Raw genomic sequence first — 27,682 nt, 5'->3', positions numbered from 1 at the left:
TGATCATAGTGTGATTGACAGGAAGTGGGTGTTTCTGGGTGGAAACTGGCTGTTTTCAGGGAATGTGCTAAAAAACGCAGGCGTGCCAGGTAAAAACACAGGAGTGGCTGGAAAAACTGGGGAGTGGCTGGCCGAACGCAGGGCTTGTTTGTGACGTCAAACCAGGAACTAAACGGACCGAGGTGATCGCAATCTAGGAGTAGGTCTGGAGCTACTCAGAAACTGCAAGGAATTATTTAGTAGCAGTTCTGCTAATCTTTCGTTCGCTATTCTGCTAAGCTAAGATACACTCCCAGAGGGTGGTGGCCTAGCATGTGCAATGCTGCTAAAAGCAGCTAGCGAGCGAACAACTCGGAATGAGGGCCTATATGTGCATTGTATTTAGAGAGGCATGGATGGGTCAGCATTAGGAGGGATTGCTGACTCCAGAGTGCCATTGGAGAAGTTAGGGGTGTCTCCAGGTAAGCTGACTCTCAGATGCTGTAGGAGCCATTATCATGTGGCCTTACACTGGGCATTCAGACCCAGACATATTTGTAATTATTTATGGGGTGGGTATGGGGCGAGGTGTAGTATGGTATGCTGGCGGTCGGGCTCCCGGCGACCAGCATACCGGCACCAGGAGCCCGACCGCCGGCATACCGACAGTGTGGCGAGCGCAAATAAGCCCCTTGTGGGCTCGCTGCACTCGCCACGCTGCGGGCACGGTGGCACGCTACGCGCACCAGGCTACGCGCGCCATGCTATTTTATTCTCCCTCCAGGGGGGTCGTGGACCCCCACGAGGGAGAATAAGTGTCGGTATGCCGGCTGTCGGGATTCCGGCGCCGGTGTACTGTGCGCCGGGATCCCGACAGCCGGCATACTGAAGGCCACCCATGGGGTGCGGTGGCCCCTATGTCGGTATGGCTGGGTGGCTTCAGGGCGGCACACCCTAACACTTTATTAACACTTATGATTTTCCCTATCACTTTGTATATATTTTTGTATTTTAATCACACTTCACTTACATAGCACTTATGTGCTTCCTTTTAACCCTTATTAATTTTCACCTGTTCGCTGACCTCGGACCCATACTTAGTATTAAGGACCCCCAGTGACGGAGAAGCCTTGCCGATCGGCCTGGGGGCTTAACCCTATATCTGCAGATATACGCAACTAAGATCTCCGTATTATCTGATTATTATGTAGTATTATTTCTCACTCAGTGTGCATTAGGGAACACAAATAGTTTTTTCTTACACAGAATTACACCTCCCTTTTAGCACCTGAATGACATCACAATCTGATTGAGCAGCTTGCTAATATATATGCATTGTATTTAGAGAGGCATGGATGGGTCAGCATTAGGAGGGATTGCTGACTCTATAGTGCCATTGGAGAAGTTAGAGGTGTCTCCAGGTAAGCTGGCTCTCAGATGCTATAGGAGCCATTATCATGTGGCCTTACACTGGGCATTCAGACCCAGACATATTTGTAATTATTTATGGGGTGGGTATGGGGTGCGGTGGCCCCTATGTCGGTATGGCTGGGTGGCTTCAGGTCAGCACACCCTAACACTTTATTAACACTTATGATTTTCCCTATCACTTTGTATATATTTTTGTATTTTAATCACACTTCACTTATGTAGCACTTATGTGCTTCTTATTAACCCTTATTAATTTTCACCTGTGTGCTTACATGGGGTAGCCGACCTGTGCCGACGTGATGGGGTCCTGCACCTCTTACCCATACCTATTATTAGGGACACCCAGTGATATGCGCAACTAAGATCTCCGTATTAGCTGATTATTATGTAGTATTATTTCTCACTCAGTGTGCATTAGGGAACACAAATTGTTTTTTCTAACACAGAATTACCCCTCCCTTTAAGCACCTGAGTGACATCACAATCTGATTGAGCAGCTTAAAACTATATGTGCATTGTATTCTTAGGAAGGCAAAGCTTTATGCTAGAGATGAGCGGGTTCGGTTTCTCTGAATCCGAACCCGCCAGAACTTCATGTTTTTTTTCACGGGTCCGAGCGACTCGGATCTTCCCGCCTTGCTCGGTTAACCCGAGCGCGCCCGAACGTCATCATGACGCTGTCGGATTCTCGCGAGGCTCGGATTCTATCGCGAGACTCGGATTCTATATAAGGAGCCGCGCGTCGCCGCCATTTTCACACGTGCATTGAGATTGATAGGGAGAGGACGTGGCTGGCGTCCTCTCCGTTTAGAATAGATTAGAGAGACACTTGATTTACTAATTTTGGGGAGCATTAGGAGTACTCAGTACAGTGCAGAGTTTTGCTGATAGTGACCACCAGTTTTATTTATAATCCGTTCTCTGCCTGAAAAAAGCGATACACAGCACACAGTGACTCAGTCACATACCATATCTGTGTGCACTGCTCAGGCTCAGGCCAGTGTGCTGCATCATCTATTATCTATATATAATATTATATATATCTGTCTGACTGCTCAGCTCACACAGCTTATAATTGTGGGGGAGACTGGGGAGCACTACTGCAGTGCCAGTTATAGGTTATAGCAGGAGCCAGGAGTACATAATATATTATATAGTGAGTGACCACCAGACACACAGTGCAGTTTATTTAATATATCCGTTCTCTGCCTGAAAAAAGCGATACACACAGTGACTCAGTCAGTCACATACCATATCTGTGTGCACTGCTCAGGCTCAGGCCAGTGTGCTGCATCATCTATATATATTATATATCTGTCTGACTGCTCAGCTCACACAGCTTATAATTGTGGGGGAGACTGGGGAGCACTACTGCAGTGCCAGTTATAGGTTATAGCAGGAGCCAGGAGTACATAATATTATATTAAAACAGTGCACACTTTTGCTGCAGGAGTGCCACTGCCAGTGTGACTAGTGACCAGTGACCTGACCACCAGTATATATAATATTAGTAGTAGTATACTATCTCTTTATCAACCAGTCTATATTAGCAGCAGACACAGTACAGTGCGGTAGTTCACGGCTGTGGCTACCTCTGTGTCGGCACTCGGCAGCCCGTCCATAATTGTATATACCACCTAACCGTGGTTTTTTTTTCTTTCTTTATACATACATACTAGTTACGAGTATACTATCTCTTTATCAACCAGTCTATATATTAGCAGCAGACACAGTACAGTGCTGTAGTTCACAGCTGTGGCTACCTCTGTGTCGGCACTCGGCAGCCCGTCCATAATTGTATATACCACCTAACCGTGGTTTTTTTTTCTTTCTTTATACATACATACTAGTTACGAGTATACTATCTCTTTATCAACCAGTCTATATATTAGCAGCAGACACAGTACAGTGCGGTAGTTCACGGCTGTGGCTACCTCTGTGTCGGCACTCGGCAGCCCGTCCATAATTGTATATACCACCTAACCGTGGTTTTTTTTTCTTTCTTTATACATACATACTAGTTACGAGTATACTATCTCTTTATCAACCAGTCTATATATTAGCAGCAGACACAGTACAGTGCGGTAGTTCACGGCTGTGGCTACCTCTGTGTCGGCACTCGGCAGCCCGTCCATAATTGTATATACCACCTAACCGTGGTTTTTTTTTCTTTCTTTATACATACATACTAGTTACGAGTATACTATCTCTTTATCAACCAGTCTATATTAGCAGCAGACACAGTACAGTGCGGTAGTTCACGGCTGTGGCTACCTCTGTGTCGGCACTCGGCAGCCCGTCCATAATTGTATATACCACCTAACCGTGGTTTTTTTTTCTTTCTTTATACATACATACTAGTTACGAGTATACTATCTCTTTATCAACCAGTCTATATATTAGCAGCAGACACAGTACAGTGCGGTAGTTCACGGCTGTGGCTACCTCTGTGTCGGCACTCGGCAGCCCGTCCATAATTGTATATACCACCTAACCGTGGTTTTTTTTTCTTTCTTTATACATACATACTAGTTACGAGTATACTATCTCTTTATCAACCAGTCTATATATTAGCAGCAGACACAGTACAGTGCGGTAGTTCACGGCTGTGGCTACCTCTGTGTCGGCACTCGGCAGCCCGTCCATAATTGTATATACCACCTAACCGTGGTTTTTTTTTCTTTCTTTATACATACATACTAGTTACGAGTATGCTATCTCTTTATCAACCAGTCTATATATTAGCAGCAGACACAGTACAGTGCGGTAGTTCATGGCTGTGGCTACCTCTGTGTCGGCACTCGGCAGCCCGTCCATAATTGTATATACCACCTAACCGTGGTTTTTTTTTCTTTCTTTATACATACATACTAGTTACGAGTATACTATCTCTTTATCAACCAGTCTATATTAGCAGCAGACACAGTACAGTGCGGTAGTTCACGGCTGTGGCTACCTCTGTGTCGGCACTCGGCAGCCCGTCCATAATTGTATATACCACCTAACCGTGGTTTTTTTTTCTTTCTTTATACATACATACTAGTTACGAGTATACTATCTCTTTATCAACCAGTCTATATATTAGCAGCAGACACAGTACAGTGCGGTAGTTCACGGCTGTGGCTACCTCTGTGTCGGCACTCGGCAGCCCGTCCATAATTGTATATACCACCTAACCGTGGTTTTTTTTTCTTTCTTTATACATACATATTAGTTACGAGTATACTATCTCTTTATCAACCAGTCTATATATTAGCAGCAGACACAGTACAGTGCGGTAGTTCACGGCTGTGGCTACCTCTGTGTCGGCACTCGGCAGCCCGTCCATAATTGTATATACCACCTAACCGTGGTTTTTTTTTCTTTCTTTATACATACATACTAGTTACGAGTATACTATCTCTTTATCAACCAGTCTATATATTAGCAGCAGACACAGTACAGTGCGGTAGTTCACGGCTGTGGCTACCTCTGTGTCGGCACTCGGCAGCCCGTCCATAATTGTATATACCACCTAACCGTGGTTTTTTTTTCTTTCTTTATACATACATACTAGTTACGAGTATACTATCTCTTTATCAACCAGTCTATATATTAGCAGCAGACACAGTACAGTGCGGTAGTTCACGGCTGTGGCTACCTCTGTGTCGGCACTCGGCAGCCCGTCCATAATTGTATATACCACCTAACCGTGGTTTTTTTTTTCTTTCTTTATACATACATACTAGTTACGAGTATACTATCTCTTTATCAACCAGTCTATATATTAGCAGCAGACACAGTACAGTGCGGTAGTTCACGGCTGTGGCTACCTCTGTGTCGGCACTCGGCAGCCCGTCCATAATTGTATATACCACCTAACCGTGGTTTTTTTTTCTTTCTTTATACATACATACTAGTTACGAGTATACTATCTCTTTATCAACCAGTCTATATATTAGCAGCAGACACAGTACAGTGCGGTAGTTCACGGCTGTGGCTACCTCTGTGTCGGCACTCGGCAGCCCGTCCATAATTGTATATACCACCTAACCGTGGTTTTTTTTTCTTTCTTTATACATACATACTAGTTACGAGTATACTATCTCTTTATCAACCAGTCTATATATTAGCAGCAGACACAGTACAGTGCGGTAGTTCACGGCTGTGGCTACCTCTGTGTCGGCACTCGGCAGCCCGTCCATAATTGTATATACCACCTAACCGTGGTTTTTTTTTCTTTCTTTATACATACATACTAGTTACGAGTATGCTATCTCTTTATCAACCAGTCTATATATTAGCAGCAGACACAGTACAGTGCGGTAGTTCATGGCTGTGGCTACCTCTGTGTCGGCACTCGGCAGCCCGTCCATAATTGTATATACCACCTAACCGTGGTTTTTTTTTCTTTCTTTATACATACATACTAGTTACGAGTATACTATCTCTTTATCAACCAGTCTATATTAGCAGCAGACACAGTACAGTGCGGTAGTTCACGGCTGTGGCTACCTCTGTGTCGGCACTCGGCAGCCCGTCCATAATTGTATATACCACCTAACCGTGTTTTTTTTTTCTTTCTTTATACATACATACTAGTTACGAGTATACTATCTCTTTATCAACCAGTCTATATATTAGCAGCAGACACAGTACAGTGCGGTAGTTCACGGCTGTGGCTACCTCTGTGTCGGCACTCGGCAGCCCGTCCATAATTGTATATACCACCTAACCGTGGTTTTTTTTTCTTTCTTTATACATACATATTAGTTACGAGTATACTATCTCTTTATCAACCAGTCTATATATTAGCAGCAGACACAGTACAGTGCGGTAGTTCACGGCTGTGGCTACCTCTGTGTCGGCACTCGGCAGCCCGTCCATAATTGTATATACCACCTAACCGTGGTTTTTTTTTCTTTCTTTATACATACATACTAGTTACGAGTATACTATCTCTTTATCAACCAGTCTATATATTAGCAGCAGACACAGTACAGTGCGGTAGTTCACGGCTGTGGCTACCTCTGTGTCGGCACTCGGCAGCCCGTCCATAATTGTATATACCACCTAACCGTGGTTTTTTTTTCTTTCTTTATACATACATACTAGTTACGAGTATACTATCTCTTTATCAACCAGTCTATATATTAGCAGCAGACACAGTACAGTGCGGTAGTTCACGGCTGTGGCTACCTCTGTGTCGGCACTCGGCAGCCCGTCCATAATTGTATATACCACCTAACCGTGGTTTTTTTTTCTTTCTTTATACATACATACTAGTTACGAGTATACTATCTCTTTATCAACCAGTCTATATATTAGCAGCAGACACAGTACAGTGCGGTAGTTCACGGCTGTGGCTACCTCTGTGTCGGCACTCGGCAGCCCGTCCATAATTGTATATACCACCTAACCGTGGTTTTTTTTTCTTTCTTTATACATACATACTAGTTACGAGTATACTATCTCTTTATCAACCAGTCTATATATTAGCAGCAGACACAGTACAGTGCGGTAGTTCACGGCTGTGGCTACCTCTGTGTCGGCACTCGGCAGCCCGTCCATAATTGTATATACCACCTAACCGTGGTTTTTTTTTCTTTCTTTATACATACATACTAGTTACGAGTATACTATCTCTTTATCAACCAGTCTATATATTAGCAGCAGACACAGTACAGTGCGGTAGTTCACGGCTGTGGCTACCTCTGTGTCGGCACTCGGCAGCCCGTCCATAATTGTATACTAGTATCCAATCCATCCATCTCCATTGTTTACCTGAGGTGCCTTTTAGTTGTGCCTATTAAAATATGGAGAACAAAAATGTTGAGGTTCCAAAATTAGGGAAAGATCAAGATCCACTTCCACCTCGTGCTGAAGCTGCTGCCACTAGTCATGGCCGAGACGATGAAATGCCAGCAACGTCGTCTGCCAAGGCCGATGCCCAATGGCATAGTACAGAGCATGTCAAAACCAAAACACCAAATATCAGTAAAAAAAGGACTCCAAAACCTAAAATAAAATTGTCGGAGGAGAAGTGTAAACTTGCCAATATGCCATTTACCACACGGAGTGGCAAGGAACGGCTGAGGCCCTGGCCTATGTTCATGGCTAGTGGTTCAGCTTCACATGAGGATGGAAGCACTCAGCCTCTCGCTAGAAAACTGAAAAGACTCAAGCTGGCAAAAGCACCGCAAAGAACTGTGCGTTCTTTGAAATCCCAAATCCACAAGGAGAGTCCAATTGTGTCGGTTGCGATGCCTGACCTTCCCAACACTGGACGTGAAGAGCATGCGCCTTCCACCATTTGCACGCCCCCTGCAAGTGCTGGAAGGAGCACCCGCAGTCCAGTTCCTGATAGTCAGATTGAAGATGTCAGTGTTGAAGTACACCAGGATGAGGAGGATATGGGTGTTGCTGGCGCTGGGGAGGAAATTGACCAGGAGGATTCTGATGGTGAGGTGGTTTGTTTAAGTCAGGCACCCGGGGAGACACCTGTTGTCCGTGGGAGGAATATGGCCGTTGACATGCCAGGTGAAAATACCAAAAAAATCAGCTCTTCGGTGTGGAGGTATTTCACCAGAAATGCGGACAACAGGTGTCAAGCCGTGTGTTCCCTTTGTCAAGCTGTAATAAGTAGGGGTAAGGACGTTAACCACCTCGGAACATCCTCCCTTATACGTCACCTGCAGCGCATTCATAATAAGTCAGTGACAAGTTCAAAAACTTTGGGTGACAGCGGAAGCAGTCCACTGACCAGTAAATCCCTTCCTCTTGTAACCAAGCTCACGCAAACCACCCCACCAACTCCCTCAGTGTCAATTTCCTCCTTCCCCAGGAATGCCAATAGTCCTGCAGGCCATGTCACTGGCAATTCTGACGAGTCCTCTCCTGCCTGGGATTCCTCCGATGCATCCTTGCGTGTAACGCCTACTGCTGCTGGCGCTGCTGTTGTTGCCGCTGGGAGTCGATGGTCATCCCAGAGGGGAAGTCGTAAGCCCACTTGTACTACTTCCAGTAAGCAATTGACTGTTCAACAGTCCTTTGCGAGGAAGATGAAATATCACAGCAGTCATCCTACTGCAAAGCGGATAACTGAGTCCTTGACAACTATGTTGGTGTTAGACGTGCGTCCGGTATCCGCCGTTAGTTCACAGGGAACTAGACAATTTATTGAGGCAGTGTGCCCCCGTTACCAAATACCATCTAGGTTCCACTTCTCTAGGCAGGCGATACCGAGAATGTACACGGACGTCAGAAAAAGACTCACCAGTGTCCTAAAAAATGCAGTTGTACCCAATGTCCACTTAACCACGGACATGTGGACAAGTGGAGCAGGGCAGGGTCAGGACTATATGACTGTGACAGCCCACTGGGTAGATGTATGGACTCCCGCCGCAAGAACAGCAGCGGCGGCACCAGTAGCAGCATCTCGCAAACGCCAACTCTTTCCTAGGCAGGCTACGCTTTGTATCACCGCTTTCCAGAATACGCACACAGCTGAAAACCTCTTACGGCAACTGAGGAAGATCATCGCGGAATGGCTTACCCCAATTGGACTCTCCTGTGGATTTGTGGCATCGGACAACGCCAGCAATATTGTGTGTGCATTAAATATGGGCAAATTCCAGCACGTCCCATGTTTTGCACATACCTTGAATTTGGTGGTGCAGAATTTTTTAAAAAACGACAGGGGCGTGCAAGAGATGCTGTCGGTGGCCTGAAGAATTGCGGGACACTTTCGGCGTACAGGCACCACGTACAGAAGACTGGAGCACCACCAAAAACTACTGAACCTGCCCTGCCATCATCTGAAGCAAGAAGTGGTAACGAGGTGGAATTCAACCCTCTATATGCTTCAGAGGTTGGAGGAGCAGCAAAAGGCCATTCAAGCCTATACAATTGAGCACGATATAGTAGGTGGAATGCACCTGTCTCAAGTGCAGTGGAGAATGATTTCAACGTTGTGCAAGGTTCTGATGCCCTTTGAACTTGCCACACGTGAAGTCAGTTCAGACACTGCCAGCCTGAGTCAGGTCATTCCCCTCATCAGGCTTTTGCAGAAGAAGCTGGAGGCATTGAAGAAGGAGCTAAAAGGGAGCGATTCCGCTAGGCATGTGGGACTTGTGGATGCAGCCCTTAATTCGCTTAACAAGGATTCACGGGTGGTCAATCTGTTGAAATCAGAGCACTACATTTTGGCCACCGTGCTCGATCCTAGATTTAAAGCCTACCTTGGATCTCTCTTTCCGGCAGACACAGGTCTGCTGGGGTTGAAAGACCTGCTGGTGACAAAATTGTCAAGTCAAGCGGAACGTGACCTGTCAACATCTCCTCCTTCACATTCTCCCGCAACTGGGGGTGCGAGGAAAAGGCTCAGAATTCCGAGCCCACCCGCTGGCGGTGATGCAGGGCAGTCTGGAGCGACTGCTGATGCTGACATCTGGTCCGGACTGAAGGACCTGACAACGATTACGGACATGTCGTCTACTGTCACTGCATATGATTCTCTCAACATTGATAGAATGGTGGAGGATTATATGAGTGACCGCATCCAAGTAGGCACGTCACACAGTCCGTACTTATACTGGCAGGAAAAAGAGGCAATTTGGAGGCCCTTGCACAAACTGGCTTTATTCTACCTAAGTTGCCCTCCCACAAGTGTGTACTCCGAAAGAGTGTTTAGTGCCGCCGCTCACCTTGTCAGCAATCGGCGTACGAGGTTACATCCAGAAAATGTGGAGAAGATGATGTTCATTAAAATGAATTATAATCAATTCCTCCGCGGAGACATTGACCAGCAGCAATTGCCTCCACAAAGTACACAGGGAGCTGAGATGGTGGATTCCAGTGGGGACGAATTGATAATCTGTGAGGAGGGGGATGTACACGGTGATATATCGGAGGGTGAAGATGAGGTGGACATCTTGCCTCTGTAGAGCCAGTTTGTGCAAGGAGAGATTAATTGCTTCTTTTTTGGGGGGGGTCCAAACCAACCCGTCATATCAGTCACAGTCGTGTGGCAGACCCTGTCACTGAAATGATGGGTTGGTTAAAGTGTGCATGTCCTGTTTTGTTTATACAACATAAGGGTGGGTGGGAGGGCCCAAGGACAATTCCATCTTGCACCTCTTTTTTCTTTTCTTTTTCTTTGCATCATGTGCTGATTGGGGAGGGTTTTTTGGAAGGGACATCCTGCGTGACACTGCAGTGCCACTCCTAGATGGGCCCGGTGTTTGTGTCGGCCACTAGGGTCGCTAATCTTACTCACACAGTCAGCTACCTCATTGCGCCTCTTTTTTTCTTTGCGTCATGTGCTGTTTGGGGAGGGTTTTTTGGAAGGGACATCCTGCGTGACACTGCAGTGCCACTCCTAGATGGGCCCGGTGTTTGTGTCGGCCACTAGGGTCGCTAATCTTACTCACACAGCTACCTCATTGCGCCTCTTTTTTTCTTTGCGTCATGTGCTGTTTGGGGAGGGTTTTTTGGAAGGGACATCCTGCGTGACACTGCAGTGCCACTCCTAGATGGGCCCGGTGTTTGTGTCGGCCACTAGGGTCGCTTATCTTACTCACACAGCGACCTCGGTGCAAATTTTAGGACTAAAAATAATATTGTGAGGTGTGAGGTATTCAGAATAGACTGAAAATGAGTGTAAATTATGGTTTTTGAGGTTAATAATACTTTGGGATCAAAATGACCCCCAAATTCTATGATTTAAGCTGTTTTTTAGTGTTTTTTGAAAAAAACACCCGAATCCAAAACACACCCGAATCCGACAAAAAAAATTCGGTGAGGTTTTGCCAAAACGCGTTCGAACCCAAAACACGGCCGCGGAACCGAACCCAAAACCAAAACACAAAACCCGAAAAATTTCAGGCGCTCATCTCTACTTTATGCACCCAGCATTGGCCATTTTATCTCAAGTGGATGAAAAGGGTCAGAGACTAAATTCACATTGCATACCCGTGCCCCTTTCACTGTGCCAGAACTTAGAAGGAATGAAGATTCACTCAGGTAGGGTAAGTGGGGCACTTAGTCTTCTTTCCTTCTGCCCCTCTGGTGGCTGACACACCCCCTCAAGCAGTCCACACCCCTTCACTGGACCAGTACCATTACAATCCTTCTGTGCTTCCTTCATGCTCCAGTTCAACACTGTTCAATGTGCACAATCTCCTCTTAAGTTCTTTATCAAATAAAATAAATTATTCTCAACCTATAAATCTGTATTGCATTGAAATAATGGGAAACTCATAATTCATGTACATTGGAGATAAGTGATGACATGTATTTATAGTTAAAAAATCTATATCCTTGTGCCTCCTGCAGTGGCTCCAAATATTTTAAATATAAAGGAGGCATTGCTCTTTAGCAGTTTCTGATGCTAATTCATCATTTATTTAAATTACAGTAGAATTATAGCAGCTTCGGAGATTGTAGAAAATAAAAGTCCATGGTAAAATGGAACCTCTTGTTATTGCTTTTAGTAATTAATGAGGACTTTTTGCAGGGGCGGATTGGGAACAAAAAGCGGCCCTGCAAAAATTTGTACTAGTGGCCCCACATGGGCAGCACCAGAGGTGTAAGGTCTAGCCATGGGCCATGGCATCCTCCCCCCAAAACTTTCCATATAGTGGGCATGTCCAGCATCAAGGTGGACGTTAAAAAGAAATAAAATTAAATATTATGAGCACATTATATGATACACCTTCAGAATTTAGGAAACTATATCAATCTTTAGAAATATATATTTTCTTGCTTATTACACCAACCGTATCCCAATCACTATTCACTCAATCTTATATGTCAGTCAAGCAGGCAGACAGAGCATACACTAGATCATCTGCAATCACAGGCTAAGTAGCAAAGTAATTTTCATATATGCAAATTATTTAGCATATTATTCATTATGTCTATAAAAAGGACCACATGTCCTCAAACAAAACAGGCCCCACGGGTGCGTTGGCCCACCGGGAATCTTCCCTGTGAACCCTATGGCCAATCCGCCTCTGCCTTTTTGATAAGGAGCATCTCCTGTGAGGCTACTCTCTGGGGTCTGCCAAGAACAAAGGGACAGATGTATTAAGCCTGGAGAATGGATAAAGAAGTGATAATGCAGCGATAAGTGCAAGGTAATTACGCACCAGCTAGTCAGCTCCTTTCATTTTTCAAATTTATAATGATTGGCTGATGCGTTATCAACTTGCACTTATCACTGGTTTATCACTTCTTTATCCCTTCTCCAGGTTAATACATCTGCCCCAAAGTGTATTTCCACTTGACCTATGGTAGAGTACTAGAAGGCACTTTTGCCATATTTTGCAGGCTACCATCCAACTGGAAATTTACTGTATAATGTTAAAAATGCTGTAAAAGTAATTGGACCTTCACAACTTTGTATGTGAATGTAATTGCTGAACCTACCTGGTCATAACCCTTCATATAAGGCAGAAATTGTCATCCTACCAACAATGGGGGTCATTCCGAGTTGATCGTAGCTTCCCACGCACAAATACAACTTTTGTATTTGTGGAGTAACTCCTGGCCAGCGCAGCTCCTGCGGCTGGCCGGGAGTTGATTGTCGCTGCCACTGGCCGCAGCGGCTGCGTGAGACATCACGCAACCACCGCGGCCCGCCCCCCCAATGGTCCGGCCACACCTGCGTTGGCCGGACTCGTGCCCCCTAAACAGTGGCTTAACGCCGCCGTCCAGCTCCCTCCCACCCAGCGACCGCCTCTGTCTCAGAGGCGATCGCTGGGCAACGACGGCTGCCATGCGCCAGCGCACTGTGGCACCGGCGCATGCGCAGTTCCGACCTGATCGCTGCACTGCGACAAACTGCAGCGAGCGATCGGGTCGGAATTACCCCAATGTACAGTAATAAGTGAAAAGGACCAATTTGTTTTACAACATGATCTGAAAAAGTCCCTTGCCAATATGAAAAATATAATATAATTATCTATAATTTAACTTTTTTTATTTATAATAAGATGTTCTAAATTTATGGACCTCATTTCCTGTGTAGCAAATTGATACATAGAGGAATTACATTTAGTGGCCTCTTTATTATGTGCACCTGTATACCTGCTTATTAATGCAAATATCTAATCAGCCAATGAGGCAGCAACTCAATCCCAAAAAACATGTCTTACTGATGAGAGAGACATGTCTTGATGTTCAAATATATCACACACACCCACACCAACCCTTCTTACCTTTTGTCCTTCCCTCCTACCCTTTCTTTTATTCTGCTTCTATAACTTTAATAAAAAAGTTGAGATGTAAAAGAGAGAGAAGTTTGCAATTTGTGTTAGAAGAATAAAGATCTAGAGATGGTGCTATTAGATCACACAATACTTGCCAACTTTTACATTTTACCCTCTTGTAAATCACACACACACACACACACACACACACACACACACACACACACACACACACACTTTCTATTGGAAGTGTGAGGTTGCAGAAGGGTCACCTACTTTTCTTGGAGTCCACGAGACTCCCTGAAAATATATGAATCTTCTGGACATTCAGGGAAAGTCAGTAGGTAGGTTTGGGATAACACCGTATATTGTGGGGTGAAGTGGGTGCAAAAATAGTAAGTGGAGGTACCTAGATGTGTGGACCACTTCTGAAAATATTTTACTGATGTACAGTGCTCTGGCAGAGAGGCATGGTTTTCCCTGAGGTCAGTAAACATAGCGACAGAGATATTATTCCGTGATCTGGAATTAGGCCTAATCTAATCATAACATCAATAATCACTGTATACATTAAATTATAATGATATCTTACACAAAAATAGTACATTAAGCAATTATGCAAGAAATAGTCTCTATAATAGAAAGTATTAGAGTACTCGGAGTAAATGTTGAGTACCATTAAAGTGGGAATGCCACTTAAAGTCCTGTACAGTAATAAGCACAGTTGCAGCTCTGTCTGAAATAAAGCTTCAAGGTGGATTCAATATTAACTCCCCTTTTAGTATAAGGTTTTAAAGGTATGGCTGAAGTCACAGTTATCAGCATCACTCAAGTAACATGTCTCAGCCTGAAACCACTATTTCTTCTCTGCTGCTCTTAAAATGTCACCCTATCTCTGGAGCTGCTTTTTCGATCCACCTCAGCCCTAAAACAAAATGGTGCCGTCTCTCCTGATGGTCCTCCTGCTACTCTATTTTCCAACTGCTGACATCTCAACAGTTACTGCCACTCATCTGTATTCTCTCCAACTGTTACTTTTTTGCACCCCAGAGATGGGTCATTATAGTAAACTTTAGCTAAATACAGGAGAGCGATGGCCATTTTCTTGTTGCACACATCCTCCTTATTCTTCTCTGCAGGGTTTATTCTATGGTGGGTTGGAGAAAGATAACATCATCACTGTTTTGCAGCCACCTGCCCCAGCTTCAGGGAAATTTCTAGACTCTTCAGTGGGTCAGGAATTTTACAAAATATGTCAAGGAGTTTCCCTAACATTCATTCATGGAGGAAGTGTGTCTGCCACATGGATGAGACATGACAATGATCCTGTGCACTTTACTAGTGCTGCCCCTTATACCTATCTAGTCTTTAGTTTCCCATATATATCCTACTGCATCTATATGACTACACTAATACACCCTCACACATACCTTACTCCAACTATATGACTTACACTGATAAACCTCACACATACTCTACTCGACCTATATGACTCACACTGGTACATCGTCACAGCTACACTGCTCCTCCTACACTGGTACACCCTCACACCTACCTTATTCCCACCTATATACTATAGGCATACCTACCAAATAGAGCAGGAGGTACAGCTGCTATCGAGGCCACAGCTATGGATGGGCCTGTCTTACCTGTCTGTCCCATATTTCTATGTGAATCTTGTTTTTTTTTGCTATTGTTGGTATGTGGAACACTTACAAATGTTGCTAACTTGCTATGAGAGGCCCACAAATGACCAGTTATGTCCCTGCTACATACACACATTGGTACACCGTAACAAATGTCTCACTCTCCATTCTGAACCACTGTCACACCTTTTGTCCAGTGGTGCATTTTTCCAAGTTCTCTCCTAGTAGGGCCTTGCCTACTGTATCTTTGCTTTTGATAGTTGCAGAACACATCTTGCAAAGCGAGAAAAACAGTAACAATAATTATTGGGTCTGAGGAATTAACTATATAGCAAGTGACCAGTGAGATCTAGCTAAACAAAGTATTATGAGTCAGGTAATAAAATAAAAAGACAGGAAATAAAACAGACAGGCTGTGCTCATTTCACATGACCTCTTTGAGAGTCAGAGAATAACTAACATGGTTATTCTTGACCTCTCCCTGACTGTGACGTATGCTGGGAAAATGCTAGCTATTTATTCCCCTAGCCAAAGGTACATATATGCCATATCTGCCCATGTGAATTCTGTGGGATGCACAGAATTTTATTCTCGCTATTCTCTAAAACACTGTAGATTTTAAATTTGCCATTAGTTATTCTAAAAAAAAACACAGTTCCCACTTAGCAATCCCACACACATTATACAATGCATAATTACAGCATTGATCTGAGAAATAAGAACTAAGGATGCTGTAGGTGTTGTTCCTGTTGAATTTGCCAGCTTCACCATAAGGTTCTGTTACTCATTCAATGTCTGAAAAGAGACTATTGAAGTATCTAATTTGTTTTAAGCACACACAGGATTAATATTCTAAGAACAATCAGTCTGCACATAAATACATTACTTCACATACTGTAGCTAGTATTTTGTATGCATATCTGTAACTTGTTCCTGGTACCTTCACACTTAAAATTAGAATTTCCTATTAAATTACAAAATGTAATCTATTATAAAATAAAAACAGTCAAACAGAACACACACACTAGAAAACACAAAAGATGAAAAGGTATTGATGGATGTTGCTGATAATCAAATGTGTATGTGTAATAAACAACAGTGCCATAAAATATATGACTTTAAAGGTACAATTTTAAATGAAAAGCAATGACTAATCACAATTATATGAATAAGAGGGTGGAAGGATCGCAAATAAATAAAATGACTGATAAAAATACATAACAACGTATCAAGAAACACAGTACAGTACATTAAATATAGTGGTAGTAAATTAATATAATAGTATTTTAAATATAACAGAGTGTAAAATAGCAGACTGGATAGATACAACAATTCAATATGTAGAGTATGAAAATGTCAATACAAGAAAAGCAAGACCGTTTTTAAAATAAAACCTGTGAACTATTGTAAAAAATTGAAACAAATGTAATACTATCTAAATCATACATATGCATAAACAATGTTAATTTTACAATAAAACCATAAAAAGACCAGGAGGTATTTCTAAACTTTCAGGTATAGCCCTTTCAGACTTCAGAGCCGGGAATTTGGCAGGTCTAGCAAGTTGGCAAATTCCTGGGTCTCAGCCTGACCCTGGTAGTGAACTTAAGGGGTCATTCTGACCTGTCCACTAATGCGGACCACAATGAAGTTTGCTGATGGAGGCAAACTGCGCATGACAGCAGTGGGTGCTCACGGAGCAGCGACACGGGCTGAATGGGGGCAGCCCGGGACCGTCTTTGGGGCGGCTGCGTGACATCACCGATCCGATTAAAAAATGGTGGTCGACTGCCTGACAGTGCAGCTGGGCTGTGCTGCCAGGGGTCAACCTTAGTTCTGATGCATCCGCAATCTAATAGTGGACTCATCAGGAGACAGCCTCAAACATGCCGGGTGGCCTTGCCCTGTGCTGGGTGGCCCCCAGCATGTGAGGAGATGGATGCAGATCTGGCTGCGTATGCAGCGATCTGCATCCATCTCTTAATGAGCTCCTTAGTCCTGGGTTGTTTTCTTTCACTCATACAGAAATCCGGGGTTAATCCGCAATCATGTAAAAAAAAAACAGGATTTAGCTGCATGTATGAAAGGGTTATATAACTAAGTTGTAATACATATGCATATCAATATTGGGTCTGCTGGGGCCCATACTACACGTCCTGTACCTATACATTATACCCACCTCTCCATCACTTCAGAAGAATATGTAACTGATGTAACTCTCCAATAGTCTTTCAATTGAATGTAAACTTTATGGGCTCCATTTAATAACAATACTAATTTCCTGAGGCATAATTCACTGTGATTCTTCTGAATATGCTGTTATTGTGTAATATAGCTTACCTGTCCTGTTTTGTCTTTCTCCTCTGTGGTATTTTCTGTTGTGTTTCCAGCATCATAATGCTGTTGAAGATGCGTTTCTAACAAATGTGCATGTATGAATGTTATCTGTGCATGTGCATGGGCCCTCATTCCGAGTTGATCGCACGTAGCAACTTTTTGCTGCTCGTGCGATCAACTAGATGCCACCTATGGGGGAGTGTATTTTAGCCAGTGTAGTATGGTATGCCAGCGGTCGGGCTCCCGGTGACCAGCATACCGGCACCGGAATCCCGACTGCTGGCATACCGAGAGCTGGTCGAGAGCAAATAAGCCCCTTACGGTGGCGCACTATGTGCGCCACGCTATCTATTCTCCCTCTAGGGGGGTCGTGGACCCCCAAGAGGGAGAAGAACTGTCGGTATGCCGGCGGTCGGGATTCCGGCGCCGGTATGCTAGTCGTCGGGAGCCCGGCCGCCAGCAAAGTGAAGATCACCCTATTTTAGCATAGCAAGGCTGCGATCACTTGTGCAGCCCTGCTATGCTAAAAAACTTTCCTGCAAAACAAGACCAGCAGGCTTGGACTGGCCCACAGGTATACAGGGGAAACCACTGGTGGGCCCCACTGCCTGGGGGCCCACCTCCTGCTCTAAGGATCAGGTCCTAGACTGTGCACTTGAATTATACATTATACATTGTACATATGTTACCTTATACTGGACTATGGTGTATTTTCTACAGTGCATTGCTGTTATTAATCTGTTATTAATCTGGTACATTATCATGCATGCAGCAGCTTAATTTACTGCATATATTCATGAAGGGGCCCAGATGTTGCACTCTCTAATGGTTAGTCAAACCAATGAGGTGGCAGGCCACACACCCCCAGCAGACTGGCCACACCCATAAACATGGGCCCCTACCACTGCATTCCCCCGGTGGGCCCTACATGCCCCAGTCCGACACTGAAGACAAGGGTCAGACTTACTAACCCTGTGCAACAGATCCAGCGACGAAGGTCCTGGGATTGACATCAGACATCCGCCCTCCAAACGCCTGGACACACCTGCGTTCGGATCTCCACGCCCGGAAAACGGTGAGTATTCGCCTTAGAACGCCTCCCCGCTGTCAATCTTCTTGCGATCGCGTTAGCGATCACTTTCTTCTCTCTTCTGGTTGTTGCCGGGCAATGGCTGTCACTGGACAACAACGTGCGTGCGCATTGCGGGTGCCGCGCATGCGCAGTTCTGACCCATTTACACTGCAGTGCAGAACCGCTGTGTGTGAACTGGTCGGAATGACCCCCATAGTACTTCAAAGTAGAGATGAGCGGGATCAGATGTAACACCAGAATTAATGGCAGTTCAGATTTTTCTTATTGGCTATCCAAAACACGTGACATCCATGAGCCAATAAGATGCCATTTTGAGAATCGAGTAAATCTGAGTAAAACCGAGTAAAACCGAACCCGCTCATCTCTAATTCAAAGTGGTGGGACCTCAACAAAGCCTGGAAGGCTTTGCTTAAGCTACAAAATCTGTGCTGTGTCCCCATTAGATGGTGTAAGGCTTTCTTTAGAGACAGCAGTAATCTAGGTTTACTTCTGTTTGCTAAGTATTGGACTGTGGTCATAACCTCTTTTAGCATCAGGAACAAATGTTAGCAAGGTAATGACTCACTCCAAAATTGTGCCCATTTGGTGTTCTGCTACAGAATACAGTATGTCCTAGCTGTGTGAGTTAGACACAGCTTCATAGGTAGCACATAGGAAATAAAACTGCTCACCTGTGAATCGGAATTTATGCACTAAAGGGCAAACACTTCTCTGTGAGAGTGCACAATGTAAAAAGATAGATGTATACCCTTCTTATTTTCTGATGTGCCATTTTCTAATTTCTACTCGTACTCAAGTGTTTGCACGTGATCTTCATCTGTCTCCTGCCATTATTACTATTTGCTAGCTCTCAATAAGCTGAAGTTTATGGAACACTGTATTAACCATACTAAGATAGAGAGTCATTATTCAGTTGCACTGGCATGACCAGCTGCCACAAATGCCAATTGATGAGTGTAAATTCCACACACTCAGAGGTTTTGCCCGTCTATGGGAACGTCTGGATTTAGACCTGTTCCAGTGGTATATCCAGGAATGAGAAGTTAGAACTGCACCACCTATTTGTGACAGACGTCTTTTTTTCTGTTCACTCATTCTACTGTTTTGACTTGCAATATCCTCAAGTTTTTATTCATCTTTGATGATCTGAATGTATACGATTAATAAATTTTAAGGTTTTAAGCTATGGCGTTTTAAAAATTTTGGGGGGTAAACGTCATATCCATATAAAACATGAGAGGAAATCTTCTTCAGATGAGTATAGAACATCTGCTATCAAGACAATCTCTACATACTTATATTGAGTATACTTCTCGTAAGTGTATTACCATAGGGGAAAGGACATGATGATGGTGACATTTTCCAACACAGTGACATGAATATTTCCTCAGCACCTTTGGATGTAGTTGCATGATTGAACACTGAGATGCAGTTTGAACATACTATATTAATTTCTTTTTATGTGGCTTACTATTATTAAGACTATGGACTATTGGTGACCATATGTCATATATGAGAAATCATTTTAAGATGCATTTGAAAAATGTTTTAGCATTGATGAGGCCTGTATAGGATATTCTCAATATTTTTTGTCATAATATTGGATACATTGAAGTGTTTTGAAACTTCAGAGTTGCTGTAGTACAGGCAGCCTGGTCACTGTTTGGGGCATATATTATGATTTGTTATCCAGAGGAGTAGGTGCCTGATACAGAGCTTTTAACCCTTCAAATATTTGGGCCAATCAGGAACAGGGTTATGGAAGAATGGCACCAATCCAACTTAGTAAAGCATTTTCCAGGCATCCCTAGGTATGGGTGCTGAACAGAGGTTCAAACCAATTTCACGAAACTAGATGTATTTCAAACCCACCGCACATCTCCAGCAATTAGCATTTCAAGCCTTTGTATCACTGGATAATAAATAATACAGGAGTTTGGAGGAAATGCCCAATATGTGTGTCAGATGTAATATTGATGGTTAGACCACACTTTATTAGATCCCCTCCCACTCTCCCAAGAAGTCAACAGTCTCTGCTATCTTCCCATGATGTTTGATTTCTCTCTAGAAACTAAAATTTCATCCATTGTAGAACATGCTACGGTGCTTGAGATTTTTTTTTTATATTTGGTAGTATGCACATGACATTGACTGAGATTTGTACAATAATACCTTATGGACAGACATAGGAAGTTTATGCAATTATGCATTATGCATTATGTTTTTTAAGAATATTATATTTAAGAAACAGCTTGGAACTATGTTTCAGGTAAAATCAAGCTGAATCAGTCCAATACAGGTATAGTTCTGTTTGCTAATTTTTTCTTATGTTTGCTTATTACTTTCTATGTCTAATTGTGAAGCACAGCTGGAAGAGAGCACACTGCAGTGCTGAGATTTGGTAATAAATCACTGTGGTCCTTTCTGAACAAAGCACACTGCAGTGCTCCTCTTCAGACAAGTACACATTATAGATGTCTGTTGCTGATACTGATGAACACAGAATGGAGCATTCATATGATTTTGGAACGAGAAATCTCAATCTGTGTGTCTTTGTTTAAGACAAATAATGTGTAATAGGTATACATACAGTAGAAATAACATAAATATAAATATTATTCTATGTTGACGGTCATCCTACTTAATTGCATGTTAACTGCAACTGTCATGGGGAAAATAGACAAAAGGTCGACAATAACAATGTTGACATTCATAATATCAACACCCCAATGTTGACAAGGTTAAGTTATGTATGGTATGGAAGGGTTAAGGTCAGGCTGCATGAAGGGCTGGGGTAAACACCGGGGGGGGGGGGGGTTAGGGACTGCATTAGGGATTAAGGGTAGGGATGGTGGGCAAATACCTGGATACCAGAGAACCAGAGCTTTGACCCAGAGGTAACGATCACATCATTGCCTAGACCAGGAAAACATTATTGCAGCCACCAGCAGGGCTTAACTTGGTCCTGGAGAGGTGGTGGAACTCATCTCTCCAGCAAACCCCCCTCCCCATTAGGTGGAGTCAGAGCTGGTGCTAGGGTGTCCGGCACCTCCCCTGGAAACTATAAATTTGGGCCCTCTGTCCCATACATTGTAAAGAATCAGTGTGCACCGAAAGCATGCTTCATAAAAAAAGGGTGTGGCCTCACAAGGAAGGGGCATGGCCACACAATAGTAACCCCTAATTCAAATTCTGTCTCACAGTAGCACAATCTTATTCACATTGTCCCACATGCTAGTACTCTTTACACACAAAATGCCCACAGTAGTGCTCCCCCTGCCCACCTGAAGCTTTAGGGATTTTGATAATGTTTAATTTTAGATGTGATGCACAATGTAGCAGGATATTTTGAACTACATTCCTAACCTTTCCTTTGTCTTCCATGTGTCCCTTCTGCTTTCTTGTTTCCTTTGTCACTCTGCTCATGTGTCCATTTCTTCATTCTAAGCAACCCTTACTCCCTATATTCTCTCTATATTGTCTCGTTTGATCACCTGCATCTTTCCCTCCTTGACTTACCCCCTATACCTCCTACTCCCTGCAACCCTTTCAGCCTCTGCTTCTATCTCACCCCTGCACCTCTCACTCCCCCATCTCATCCCCTGCTCATCTCACCCCCTGCTCCTCTCACTCCCCCATCTCACCCCCTGCTCCTCTCCTTCCCCAATCTCACCACCTGCTCCTCTCACTCCCCCAACTCACCCCCATCTCCTCTCACTCCCCAATCTCACACCCTGCTCCTATCACTCCCCAATCTCACCCCCAGCTCCTCTCACTCCCCAATCTCACCCCTTGCTCCTATCACTCCCCCATTTCCCCCTCTGCTCCTCTCACTCCCTGCTTCTCTCATATACAATATCACCGCCTTTGTGGTGAGAGCCTGGAGCATCAGGTCCTCTGCATCTCTCATTCGGTCCCCCCTGTCATCTCACTCCCTGTGTCAGAGGTGAAGCCTGGAGCATCAGGTCCCAGCTGCAGTGTAAAGTTAGCAGCAGCCATGGACCGGTTGCTATTCATATGAATGGGTCACTATTTGAATATGGAGCCAATTGCACACCAATCACAGCTCGTGGACCGCCTGCCAATGAGAAGCTGCCACTTGAAGAATCCCTTCCTGCGCTGAGTACGAAATTTCTTTTCCTCAAGCCTTAGAGGGTGCCCTCGCATTTTGCTTGGAGATCTCTTAGTAAACAACTCACATCATAGCTCCGCATATTGCCCCTTTATATATTTGTAAATATTAATCATATCTCCTCTTAGTCTTCTCATTTCTAGTGTAAACATATCTAACCTAGAAAGCCTCTCCTCATAGTCCAATGTTTCCAACCCCTTAATCAGTTTGGCAGCTCGCCTCTGAACCTTTTCAAGTTCTAATATGTCTTTTTTATAGTGTGGTGCCCAGAACTGTACACAGTACTCTAGATGTGGCCATACCAATGATTTGTACAGTGGCAAGATTACGCTGCCATCCCTTGTCTCAATTTCCCTTTTAATGCATGCTAAGACCTTATTTGCCTTTGTTGCTGCAGATTGACATTGTGTGTTGCTGCTAAATCTACTATCAATGAACACCCCCAAATCCTTTTCTAATATAGTTTCCCCTATATTCCCCCATTTAATTGGTAGGTTGCCTATTTATTCTTAGTACCAAAGTACATAACTTTACATTTTTCCACATTAAACCTCATGCACCATTTCATTGCCCAAACTTCCAGTTTAAATAAATCACTTTGAATAGACTCCACATCCACATCTGACTTGATTACCCTACATATTTCAGTTCCGTCTGCAAAAATTGACACTGTGCTTTCTAGTCCTACTCCTAAATCATGAATAAATATATTAACAATAGTGGCCCCAGCACAGAACCATGTGGTATACCACTAATTATTTTTGCCCAGGTGGAAAACATCCCATTAATCACCACTCGCTGTTTCCTGTTATCAAGCCAATTACTCACCAATGTACAAATAGTGTCTCCTATACCGAGCTCCCTTAATTTAAAAATCAGCCTCCTGCAAGGAGCTGTGTTGAAAGCTTTTGCAAAATGCAGATAAACCACATCTATTGCATTGCCCTGGTCTAGATTGTCGCTTACTATCTCATAAAAGCTAATCAAATTAGTTTGGAATGACCTATTTCTCACAAAACCATGTTGGTTCTTATTAATAGCATGGGTGTTCTCCAAGTACTCCTGTATGCTTAGTATACTCTCCAATAGTTTCCCCACTATTGATGTCAGACAAATGGGTCTATAGTTACCTGGATGAAGTTTAATACTCTTTTTAAATATTGGGACTACATCTGCTATACGCCAGTCCTTTGGTACCATGCCAGTGAAAATCATATACAGTGGCCTTGCTATTTCAGCATTTAGCTCCATCAGAACCCTAGATGTAGGCCATCTGGGCTTGGGGATTTATTAGTCTTCATTTTTTTTAGTCGTTCACGGACTACTTCCTCAGACAGATAGGTATTAAGTAGTGGGCCTTTATCAATACTATTGTTATTTTTACTCACTAATCCCAAAACCTGGTCCTCTCTAGTAAACACTTATGAGAAAAATTTGTTCAATATTTCAGCTTTTTCTTTGTTGTCATTTATGAGGAATCCCAGTACACTTTTTAATGGTCCTATATTTTCTTTTTTTAGCCTCTTACCATTTATGTATTTATAGATTTTTTTAGGATTAGTTCTACTCTCTTTAGTGATTTGATTTTCATTTTCTATTTTAGTTGCTCTGATTTTCTTTTTGCATTTTTTGTTACATTCCTTTTAGTACTTTGCCGTCTGATTTGAAAGCTTTGAATGCTCGCATCTTTTATCCATTTCTTCCTTAACTTTTTTGTTTAGCCACATTGGTTTGAATTTAGTGCTCTTAATTTTACTGCCCAAGGGAATGCACTTATGGGTATATTTGACAAGCATTGTTTTAAAAGCATGCCACATTTTGGCCATGTTTTTTCCCTGAAACAAAGTTTCAGCATGTTAAAATGTGCTTTTTTAAAAGTTAAGAGTCTTAGTTGTACCCTTAGAATGCTACTTTTGAATGCTAATGTCGAATGTGATCATATTATGATCACTGTTACCCAAGGTCTCGTCTATTACGGTATTCTCTATTATCTCCATGTTGTTAGTTAGTACCAGGTCTAGTATAGTCCCTAATCTGGTTGGTTCCTCTTCTATTTGCGACAGGTAGTTATCCTTTAGCATATTTAAGAACCTTTTTCCCCTAGCTGTATTACATGATTCGCTGGTCCAATTTATGTCCAGATATTAAAGTCCACAATGATTAGGACCACCCCCAGCCCTGTAGCTTTCTCAATTTGCATAAAGAGTTGCGCTTCCATAATTGCACTAAGATCAGGCGGTTTATAACATGTCCCTATTAAAAGTTTTTTTGTACTTTTCTTTCTCATAGAAATTTCAACCCATAGTGTCTCCACAATATCTCCAGTTCCCTCGTAAATACCCCCCTTTAAGTATGGTTTAAGAAATGGTTTAAGGTAAAGACATACTCCACCCCCTCTTTTAATAGCCATGTCTGTCCTGAAAAGAGTATATCCCTCTATCCCTCCAAGTTAGTTACCCAATTGTGGGCGTCATCCCACCATGTCTCCTTGATACCTATAATATCGTATTGTTCCTTCATTACAAGCATTTCTAGTTCCCCCATTTTGCCTGAAAGGCTTCTTGCATTTGTAAGCATACATTTTAGTTTAGTGATACCCTTATCTATTTGTCTATTCATTGGTATCCTTTCCCTTCTTACTTTAGTATTCCCTGATTTTCCAATTCTAGCTGAACTTCCCCTCCACCCCCATTATACTTACTACCTCCCCCTTTGCTGTACTCCCTAATGACCCCATAGTTTCTTTCTAAACCCTACCCCCAGACATATAGTTTAAAAGCTCCTCAAACCTTCTAACCATCCTGTCGTCCAGTACTGCTGCTTCCTCCTCATTCAGGTGCAATTAATTGCAACAAAAAATATGGTGCTTGACTGAGAACTCCACCCAGTGTTCTAGGAACACAAAGTCTTCTTTCCTACACCAGTCTCTAAGCCACACATTTACCTCCCTAATCTCCCTCTGCCTCCCTAGGCTAGCGCGTGGCACAGGTAATATTTCAGAGAATATTACCTTAGATGTCCTTGCCTTAAGCTTCTTACTTAAGTCCCTATAGTCTTTCTTAAGGACATCCCACCTACCACTAACTTTGTCGTTGGTGACAATTTGCACCAAGACCACTGGGTCATTCCCGGCCCCTCCCAACAATCTTTCTACCCGGTCCACTATGTGTCGTACCAGAGCACCCGGGAGACAACAGAATGTACGGCGATCACGGTCCCAGTAGCAGATTGCCCTGTCTGTCTTCCTGATAATAGAATCCCCTACCACCACAATCTGACTAGGTACCTCACTATCTTTTTTCCCATCTGGCAGAATTCAGTTCTGCCCCGTTTCGACCCACTTTAACTCCTGGCTGCCAGGAGAGGTAAGCCACTACAAGGCTGTCAACATTCTAACATGTAACTTGTATGAGATGTAATTACATAACTTATGAAGATGGTTCTGGAATTTCATAAGCTTGCCTGAACAGGTGAGTTTTCAGGGAATGCTTAAACCTGAAGGTTTGGAGACTAGTAGGAGAGTCTTATTGTGTGTGTGGATTACAGTTTTTGAGTATCTTCTAAATATGGCCATACTGTATTTTGTACGTTTTTTAGATGCAATCTGTGACTATAACACTATTTTGATTTTGAGTCAAAACATATTGAATGTGGGGAACAAAAGGACAGTTCAGAGTCAAGGATGACACCACCTAGGCAGCAAGCATATGGGGTTTATTGTAGAGTTAACAATAGTTCAATTAAGGAATTCAGTAATGCAGATAAAGATGGTGATAATAAATCTGGGGAAGAACAATGTTCACAGAGACTGACTATGAAGTAATTCAGTAAGCTGTACAAATAATATAAGACATGCTTTAGTCCTTCAGATTCCAGGAGACTATTACTGTACAGAAAAAAGGCAGGGAAAAGGATAAACAACAGAAAACTCTTCCGGATGTGATCACTTTAGCATCAAAGTTCTATCCAGATGCAAAAGAACAACAAACTAAAGAGAGATCTCTAGCCTTGTGGATAGGTTGTGCTGGTTTGCTGGGCCGGACAGTGTAGGACACAGAGTGAGTTCACATGATGGAGGTGGTTCACAGGAAACAGACCGTCCCTCATCAAAAAAAATAAAAAAAATTAACAACCTCGTTGATTGCATTTACAGATGGAGCCATGCTAGTTGTGGCTCCGTCTGTGACTAAGCGCATCCCCGTCTGGCTGGGTGCACATGCCCACAATGGAGATGCGCCCCATTCACTTGAATGGAGAGCATCTCCATTCGCATGCCCGGACAGAGACGCACGTGCCGGGAGTGCACGTTTGCGATGGAGCCACCTCAGATGAGCGCAGCTCTATCTGTATAAGGATGAAATAAATACATTTAAAGATAGAGTAGCCAGTGGATGGAAATAATGAGTGGTGTACACATTTAGACAACCAAGGGACTTAGTACTTCCTACAGTACCTAGCTATAAGTGTATGTTACTTTTGCATTGTTCAGATCCAACCTGAACACAAATTATTCAGAGATCTCCGATCCATATACTGCTCATTCCATCAAATCTTGTGTTAAGCAGTGCACTGAACTGTGATTAATATCAGAAAACAAGATTCTTGCAGTCATTACTGATAATGGGAGCAGGTTAGGTAATATTATTAGAGTGATTAAATTTCAAATAAAAAGAATTTTTTAAAAATATGTTCATTAAAATAATAATGAAGTCTTTTGTCAGTTTAACAGGTATGGAAGCATTATGGAGCAGACACCCTGTTTTGTTCACACATTATAGTTGGTTGTCAACATAATCTACAAAGAAGTCTCTATCTCTCTTGGAAAAGGTGAAAGCAGTTGTCAAATAGTTTTGCAGGGCTTCAGTTGCAATGG

The sequence above is a fragment of the Pseudophryne corroboree genome, chromosome 5 (genome assembly GCF_028390025.1).
Source record: "Pseudophryne corroboree isolate aPseCor3 chromosome 5, aPseCor3.hap2, whole genome shotgun sequence".
Taxonomy (NCBI): Eukaryota; Metazoa; Chordata; class Amphibia; order Anura; family Myobatrachidae; genus Pseudophryne; species Pseudophryne corroboree.
Note: the sequence above shows the minus strand (reverse complement) of the source record.